This window comes from Ascaphus truei, unplaced genomic scaffold, assembly GCF_040206685.1.
Source record: "Ascaphus truei isolate aAscTru1 unplaced genomic scaffold, aAscTru1.hap1 HAP1_SCAFFOLD_2270, whole genome shotgun sequence".
NCBI classification, from domain to species: Eukaryota; Metazoa; Chordata; class Amphibia; order Anura; family Ascaphidae; genus Ascaphus; species Ascaphus truei.
In genome coordinates this window covers 22,613-32,500 of record NW_027455187.1, presented here as the reverse complement: position 1 = coordinate 32,500, position 9,888 = coordinate 22,613, and the positions used below count along the sequence as shown (strand labels likewise).

General features: G+C 53.1%; 1 long non-coding RNA gene across 1 annotated transcript in view; it reads left to right on the top strand.

Annotated features, from left to right (window-relative positions):
• The window catches only part of LOC142477693 (uncharacterized), a 16,877-nt gene extending 8,487 nt beyond the window's left edge, over positions 1–8,390 (top strand). The window contains exon 3 of the long non-coding RNA XR_012792611.1: positions 7,679–8,390. This is a non-coding gene — a long non-coding RNA (uncharacterized LOC142477693). The remainder of the gene's footprint in view (positions 1–7,678) is intronic.
• The last annotated feature ends 1,498 nt before the right edge of the window (positions 8,391–9,888 follow it).

Sequence of the window (9,888 nt, the reverse complement as noted above, 5' to 3'; positions counted from 1 at the left end):
ACACCGGGCAGCAACACACACACACACACCGGGCAGCAACACACACACACCGGGCAGCAGCAGCAACACACACACACACCGGGCAGCAGCAACACACACACACACCAGGCAGCAGCAACACACACATCGGGCAGCAACACACACACACCGGGCAGCAGCAACACACACACACCGGGCAGCAGCAACAACACACACAAACACACACCGGGCAGCAGCAACACACACAAACACACACCGGGCAGCAACACACACACCGGGCAGCAACACACACACACACACCGGGCAGCAGCAACACACACATCGGGCGGCAACACCCACACACTGGGCAGCAGCAACACACACACACACACCGGGCAGCAGCAACACAAACGCACACACACACCGGGCAGCAGCAACACACACACACACAAACACACACCGGGCAGCAGCAACACACAAACACACACCGGGCAGCAGCAACACACACACACACCGGGCAGCAGCAACACACACACACCGGGCAGCAGCAACACACACCCACACACCGGGCAGCAGCAACACACACACACACCGGGCAGCAGCAACACACACACACACCGGGCAGCAGCAACACACACACACAACGGGCAGCAGCAACACACACACACACCGGGCAGCAGCAACACACACACACACACACCGGGCAGCAGAAACACACACACACACCAACCGGGCAGCAGAAACACACACACACACCAACCGGGCAGCAGAAACACACACACACACACACCGGGCAGCGGCAACACACACACACCGGGCAGCGGCAACACACACACACACACACACACCGGCCAGCAGCAACACACACACACACCGGCCAGCAGCAACACACACACACACACACACACCGGGCAGCAGCAACACACACACACACACACACACACACACCGGGCAGCAGCAACACACACACACACCGGGCAGCAACACACACACACACACCGGGCAGCAGCAACACACACACACACACCGGGCAGCAACACACACACACACACCGGGCAGCAGCAACACACACACACCGGGCAGCAGCAACACACACACACACACACACACACACAGCAGCAGCAACACACACACACACCGGGCAGCAGCAGCAACACACACACACACCGGGCAGCAGCAACACACACACACACCGGGCAGCAACACACACACACACCGGGCAGCAACACACACACACCGGGCAGCAGCAGCAACACACACACACACCGGGCAGCAGCAACACACACACACACCGGGCAGCAGCAACACACACACACACCGGGCAGCAACACACACACACACACCGGGCAGCAACACACACACACCGGGCAGCAGCAGCAACACACACACACACCGGGCAGCAGCAACACACACACACACCGGGCAGCAGCAACACACACATCGGGCAGCAACACACACACACCGGGCAGCAGCAACACACACACACACACCGGGCAGCAGCAACAACACACACAAACACACACCGGGCAGCAGCAACACACACAAACACACACCGGGCAGCAACACACACACCGGGCAGCAACACACACACACACACCGGGCAGCAGCAACACACACATCGGGCGGCAACACCCACACACTGGGCAGCAGCAACACACACACACACACCGGGCAGCAGCAACACAAACGCACACACACACCGGGCAGCAGCAACACACACACACAAACACACACCGGGCAGCAGCAACACACAAACACACACCGGGCAGCAGCAAGACACACACACCGGGCAGCAGCAACACACACACACACCGGGCAGCAGCAACACACACACACCGGGCAGCAGCAACACACACACACACCGGGCAGCAGCAACACACACACACACCGGGCAGCAGCAACACACACACACACACACCGGGCAGCAGAAACACACACACACACCGGGCAGCAGCAACACACACCCACACACCGGGCAGCAGCAACACACACACACACCGGGCAGCAGCAACACACACACACACACCGGGCAGCAGCAACACACACACACACAACGGGCAGCAGCAACACACACACACACACACACACACACACCGGGCATCAGCAACACACACACACACACCGGGCAGCAGAAACACACACACACACCAACCGGGCAGCAGAAACACACACACACACACACCGGGCAGCGGCAACACACACACACCGGGCAGCGGCAACACACACACACACACCGGGCAGCAGCAACACACACACACACCGGCCAGCAGCAACACACACACACACCGGGCAGCAGCAACACACACACACACACACACCGGGCAGCAGCAACACACACACACACACCGGGCAGCAACACACACACACACACCGGGCAGCAGCAACACACACACACCGGGCAGCAGCAACACACACACACACCGGGCAGCAGCAACACACACACACACACACACACACCGGGCAGCAGCAACACACACACACACACACCGGGCAGCAGCAACACACACACACACACCGGGCAGCAACACACACACACACCGGGCAGCAGCAACACACACACACACCGGGCAGCAGCAACACACACACACACCGGGCAGCAGCAACACACACACACACCGGGCAGCAACACACACACACACACCGGGCAGCAGCAACACACACACACACCGGGCAGCAGCAACACACACACACACCGGGCAGCAGCAACACACACACACACCGGGCAGCAGCAACACACACACACACACACACACACCGGGCAGCAGCAACACACACACACACACACCGGGCAGCAGCAACACACACACACCGGGCAGCAGCAACACACACACACACCAGGCAGCAGCAACACACACACACACACACCGGGCAGCAGCAACACACACACACACACACACACACACAAACACACACCGGGCAGCAGCAACACACACACCGGGCAGCAGCAACACACACACACACACACCGGGCAGCAGCAACACACACACACACACACGGCAGCAGCAACACACACACACACACACACACACACACACACACACCGGGCAGCAGAAACACACACACACACACCGGGCAGCAGCAACACACACACCGGGCAGCAGCAACACATACACACACACACCGGGCAGCAGCAACACACACACACACACCGGGCAGCAGCAACACACACACACACACACACACACACACATGGCAGCAGCAACACACACACACACATGGCAACACACACACATGGCAGCAGCAGCAACACACACACACACACACACACACACACGGCAGCAGCAACACACACACACACACACATGGCAGCAGCAACACACACACACACACACACACACACACACACATGGCAGCAGCAGCAACACACACACACACACACACACACACACACACATGGCAGCAGCAACACACACACAGACACAGTGAGACCGGGCAGAAGGCACCCCTCCCAGTGTATATTAATGTTGCATTGTTGTTGCTTTCACATCCCCATTGTACTACGCCATGGAATATGTTGACACATTCATTTCTAACTAGAACTACAGTGTGTACTTCTGGGATTATCCTGCAGCCAAGAGCTGCGATGTATTCCGACTCCACAGCAAACACACTGCGTCCATGTGTGTCCGTTTGTGACTAATGTCTTCTAAACTGACATGTATTTTCCTTTCCTCTCAATGTGTGTTCCTCTTGCACCACCCCATAAACCCAATGCCTGTTGTAGGGGAACGACATCACCCTTTAGCAGGAGAGGTTTGAAGCCGTGCTGGCCTCCAAGCCCCAGAGTCTCTGGGAAACAGAAGGAACTTTCACCCCGCCCGGAATTCCATGCGGCCTGATCTCTCCGCTGCTCCTGCAGCCTCCCTCATTACATCAGCGGGTCGGCAGCTGCATGTCTGTGACTGGGAACCAGGGCTAGCTGAAGATGCAGGGGGGGGGGAGGGGGCTCCTTTATCCTCTAGCCCAAGGGCGGCCAACTCCAGTCCTCAAGGGCCACCTACAGGTCAGTTTTGCAGGATATCCCTGCTTCAGCACAGGTGGCTCAGTTATTCAGATGAAGGACTGAGCCACTGATTGAGCCACCTATGCTGAAGCAGGGATATCCTGCAAATCTGGGGTTGGCCACCCCTGCTCTTGCGTCTGATTACCCATTCCAGGTTACCGCATGCCTCGCTAAGCAACGTGTAGCAGGACCCTCTGGCAGGGAAGCGGTTAATAGCACAGACCCTGCTGAGCAAGCGTTGAAAGAAACCAGTCTTGTTGATTCCTTTGCTGCAAGAGGAGCCAGTAACACGTTGCAAAGCTCTGGCACCGTAGGGGTTAAACATATATATTTTTTGCTGTCAACAACAACAAAAGTATACATACAGTACCATCATCTCTCTCCCTGTCGTTTTGCTAAGAATATTTTTTAAATATACTGTGCAATCTATAAATGATAAATATACGTGAAGCAATTTTCCGATCACTACATTAATCTGAAAAGTGCTGCATTTCTCAGTCAACTAGCTCCTAACTAGCTCCTAACTAGCTCCTAACTAGCTCCTAACTAATCTGTATGTATTGACTGCTCAGTCCTATTTTTATTGTGCTGTTTAAGGTCAGGCACTACACATTAAGACAATTTAAAATGAAACTTTATTTGTATAGATCTTTTTTTCCAAATTTAAAGCCGTTTAAATAAAAATAAAAGGACCACCGTTAAAGCTATAACCGGAAGATAAAGCTATAACCGGAAGATAAAGCTATAACCGGAAGATAAAGCTATAACCGGAAGATAAAGCTATAACCGGAAGATAAAGCTATAACCGGAAGATAAAGCTATAACCGGAAGATAAAGCTATAGGATGAGCAGAGGAGAGGCGTGGCACTGTAAGTATTTCCTGTCTGATAGGTTGAGTTTCACCTCCCTCCGCGGGTGCCTGGGTAGAGCGGGAGGTCTGAAGTCTGTAACGGTTTCCATGGAGGTGTGTCCCGGGACCGTGCGAGGCAGAGACTTCCTAAGGCTGCGGACATAGTGCAGGCGACTGCGCGCACGCGGCACGAACAAATTCATGCATGTGAATTCGCTATGCGAAGCGCGGCAGGATGGGGAGGAGACAAATGAATTAGATTTTTAGCACGACGGCCGCGTCACGTGAGCGTTTGAGCCAATGAGGGCAAACCAGCCTGGTGATGTCATGGCCACGCCCCCTGTCACGCGCGGCATCGGAGTCCACAGATCTCTTGAGGCGACAGGCGCGCGCACTATGGTTGCAGCCTAAGAGTAGGAGAAGCGTGGCTAAAAGCTCGGCCCTCAGACATCAGCGGGTTTCTGGGAACTGTTAGGCGCCCTGCGCCTTCCGATCGAGGTGAGCGCGTGTAAGGAACTCCTTTCAGGCAGCCGGTAGCTGGATTTTATGTAGTAGGCTGATCTTTCAATGGCAGCAGGCCAATCTAGAAACAGATTTGCTATCTTGCAGGCAACCAGAGTCGAGAACAGGAGTCTCTCTTCGCCTTGTACCCTAACCCTGACAACATTTAGTTAGTAATAAATAATACAAGTTAGAAAGACGAATCGAACTCCTATTTAAAAACCGACCGGAAATGGTAAAGTCTGTGCGACCAAAAGTGGAATCAAAATACGCCGCAATATATGGCTACGTTTGCCACTTAGTAAAAAGCCGGGTTTTGCAGGGACGCTAAGGTGCTAAAGCAGAACTTTTCTGTCAAACATATGTGTACATACAGTAGAACCCCGCTTCTCGGTGATCCACCAATATGTCTGCGCATGCGCAGGACGGCCGAGGTCGCGCATGGGCAGAAGGTGGGAACTGCAAGTCTGCGCATGCGCAGAAGCCGAAAATCACCGGTTCCACTTTTCGTCGATTTACACTTTGCGGCGGCGGCGGCATGGAACGGAACCCGCCGTGCGAGCGGGGCCCTCCTGTATTAGCGCTGGATAGTAGCGTGTAATCCACAGTGTCCATATCAACATACAAAGCCACGCCAGGCCCTTCATGCACTATGTTCAGCATTTGTGTAAAGGCGAGTGTCGTTATTATTGTCTCTAATCCAACTTCACGTGGATGTGTTTTTATGTATTTGTTCTGTGAGTTGCAACACCATCTACTGCAGGGATGACCAACTCCAGTCCTCAAGGGCCCCAACAGGTCAGGTTTTCAGGACTTCCCTGCTTCAGCACAGGTGGCTCAGTCAGAGACTGAGCCTCTGAGCCACCTGTGCTGAAGCAGTGACTGGTTGAGCCACCTGTGCTGAAGCAGGGACGGGTTGAGCCACCTGCGCTGAAGCAGGGACTGGTTGACCCACCTGTGCTGAAGCAGGGATATACTGAAAATGTGACCTGTTGGTGGCCCTTGAGGACCGGAGTTTCCCGCCCCTGGCGTATTCCTAGCGCACAATACCCGCCGGGTTTGGATGCAGCCAGTAAACAGTTGGCTGTTTCTTTTCCCTTTTTTGTGTAACAATTTTCAATGTTAGAGAAGATCTTTCATGGCCTACAGCTCTCCTATGACAGTGCATTGACACCGAAGGGGTTAAGTAGCCCTTGCGTATTTGCTGGAACAACTTCTGCCTTTTTAGAGGCTCCGGCAGAGCCTGCTGTAAGCAGCGGAGCGCTGCTGTGCACGAGTCCCGCAGCAGTGCGGGGGTTAATGCTGTTCCCTGACATGTTAGTCTGGGAGAGCAGCTGCCTCTTCCCACACACACACATGTGGAAACTTCCTGCAGTGGTAAACTTCCTGGAGACACAGAGAGAGCTCACACACTGTGACCGCCCCCCACCCCCCTCTCCCCGCTCCCCGCTCCCCGCTCCCTGTCTGTGTGACCCAAGCCTGCTCTCATCTCATCCTGCGCTACTATGGGCAGTGAATGAACATACTGTAATGCACAACAGTACTAAGTATGGTACGTGCAACTTTTTGAGGCACTGGCTTTCATCCAGTTTCAGAACTGCAATTTGAAGAGACCACAAGCTAGATTATCCTAATAATGCCCCTTCCGAGCCAGCTCTCTGGCCCCTCTACAGCAGGGGTGGGCAATGCCAGTCCTCAAGGGCCACCAACAGGTCAGGTTTTAAGGCTATCCCTGCTTCAGCACAGGTGGATCAATCAAAGACTGAGCCTCTGAGCCACCTGTGCTGAAGCAGGGATGTCCTTAAAACGACCTGTTGGTGGCCCTTGTTGACTGGAGTTACCCACCCCTGCTCTAAACTGTAAGCTCTCCGGGGCGGCAGGGCCCGCATTACTTCTCTATCTATTTGCGCTCGTCTGTCCTTTATTTGTATGTAAATGTTTATGTAACATACATAACTCTGTACCGCCATTGTACCGCACTGCAAAATATGTTGGCGCATAAACATTAATGGTGAGTATCGTGGCGCTGCACTGTTACCAATGTCCATTCAATAAGCAGAAGGCGCATCATTAACTGTGCGCCCCCCCTGCGTTAACTACATCACATTACGGACATGTGCCGTCTGGCTGCATGCGTTTGCAGTATAACTGGGACACGCGCGGTGATTCTGCATTCGATGGAAGGTGCCAATAAAAGTAACACCGTGTTACAATTCTTCCCCCTTCACCAGCTGTGTTAGGAGCGGCTCCTGACACCAGCCCCGACCTCTCCTCTTCCATCCTCTGTAGCGTCCTTGCTTTCCGCATGTAATCAGATTTGAGCATCTCTCTCTCTCTCTCTCTCTCTCTCTCTCTCCTCTCTGCAGTGTTTGGAGAAGTTTCCTGTGATTCAGCACTTTAAATTCGGCAGCCTGCTCCCCATTCAGCCTGTCAAGTCTTAAGGACCCACCCCCTCCCTCCTGCAGCACGCGGGCACAGGCTCACCTGCCCACCCAACATCTCCTACCCTAACTGCCTCCCCAGCATCAACGCTGTCCTGCAGCCACCGACCCCCATGTTCTCCCACCTGCCTGGGGATGACGGCAGAACACGTTTGGGGAGGGGAGCGAGGGACGAAGGTGATTTGTACGTGAAATGTTTTTGGCTCTAGTACATCTTAGCCCCTCTTTAAGTTATCCGAGGACTTTGCTCGCCCTGCACCGTTGCTTCATCATCTCTTGCAGGCCAACTCTGGTACTAGATTTACGGGGTTTAATAACCAGGAAAGGGTTGCCTGTGTTTCCTGACTGGCATTGCGGGCGATAGTGTTAGCTGTGGTTACGGGATGCTCCATTTTTGTCCCGCTTTTTGTATGTTTTGGTGTCCGGCACTATACCAGGAGTCGTAGTTTGCCTCTGTCCCCTGCCTGCGCCATCGTCCTACAGAAGCCAATTAGAAGGAAAACTTCCTGTGAAAGCTCAGCGGCTTCTCCATGTCCTTGTTCCACTGAAGGACGAGCGCCTGCCCCAGCGACGATTTCTCACGCAGTGTATAGGGCTCGTCAGAGGACTGTTATAATAAAATCTTAAGACCCCGGTGCTTATTGTAGTGTGTGTGTGTGTGTGTGTTCATGTTCGTGATCTTTAAGAGCGTAAATCGCAAGGGGAGATCAGCATACTGTAGGTTGTTCTGTATTAGAGTGGGATAAATGTATAGATTTTGAGTATGAAGCAGCCCGCGACTGCTAATTTCTGGTTGAAAAGGCGACGGAAGCACAATTTTATCCCGGTGGTACAGCAGAAAGCGCCTTGGTAATGGCACAGCCAGTTCTATTCCGAATGCCACTTCTTGCCCTGCTAATGGTAATAAACCATCTAATTTAATACCGACCAACCTTAAAACTCACACCGCAAAGGAAGCATCACAATAGCTTGGACTCATGGCTCCTGTCCCACACCCACAGTCGCTCCTACCAACCATTGTGGCCAAGCACTGCCATCTACAGCACTTCTTCCATCACCTGCTGTCTCTAAGTCTCCCAACATACCCATCCAGCTTAGATAGTAAGCTCTCCGGGGCAGGGATTTCCTTTCTTATTGTCTTTGCTGCGCTTATTGTATTATTATAATTCCCTATACTGTCTTTTTGTGAAGCGCTATATAAATAAAGATATACATACACGCCGTGGTTGGGTGACAATACAACTTTGCCACTGGCTTGTCCACCACCTCGTCGACTCCCTGAGGTTCTCCCTGCACCGTGAACATGGACTGGCTCCCCCCAGCCAGACACCCACTAATCGCTTCCTGAGCTCCGCAGCTGTGAAGGGGGATACTAAGGAATGCCAGGCCGCAGGCTCCCTCCTGTTCCCCCTGCTACAAAGGTGTCTGCCTAACCTGCCGAGAAGGGGCGGCGGCTGCTGCTGCTGCTGCATGCTGGGAAACATTCACAAGTAACCAGACTGCATTGTTTCGCTGTGGCTGGGAGTGTAATTTAAGCAGGTAAAGTCCACCCTGGAAGTGTGATATGTTACCTGGAGTACTTGTATGCACAGACGGTAACAACGCTTTCATTTTGCAGGCTTCCTTTGTGTTTTTTCAGTCATGTCCCCGCAGACCAGAAACGTGGAGCATTGTAGTGAATGGTTTTATGTGGTTAAATTAAGATTACTTTGCCACAAACGTGTCTGTGTTGGTCTCTTATAGTTTAATGACTATATCACTGCGAATCAGTCACAGAATCACTGCTTTTGCAACCACTTTCGCGTCTGGATTAAGTTACAGCAGCTTCTCTGTAATGCCACAGATCCTGTCATTCGCATTGTTTTACATCAGGAGTGGCCAACTCCAGTCCTCAAGAGCCACCAACAGGACAGGTTTTCACAATATCCCTGCTTCAGCACAGGTGGTGCAGTTGAAGACTGAGCCACCTGTGCTGAAGCAGGGATCTCTTGAAAAACCTGACCTGTTGGTGGCCCTTGAGGACTGATGTTGGCTATTCCTGTTTTACATTGCTTAAACCGGCGGTATTCCCGGATATCTGTCCCAGTCACTACTTAGCAGCCCTGATTCCAGAGATGTAACTTTCATTGATACCC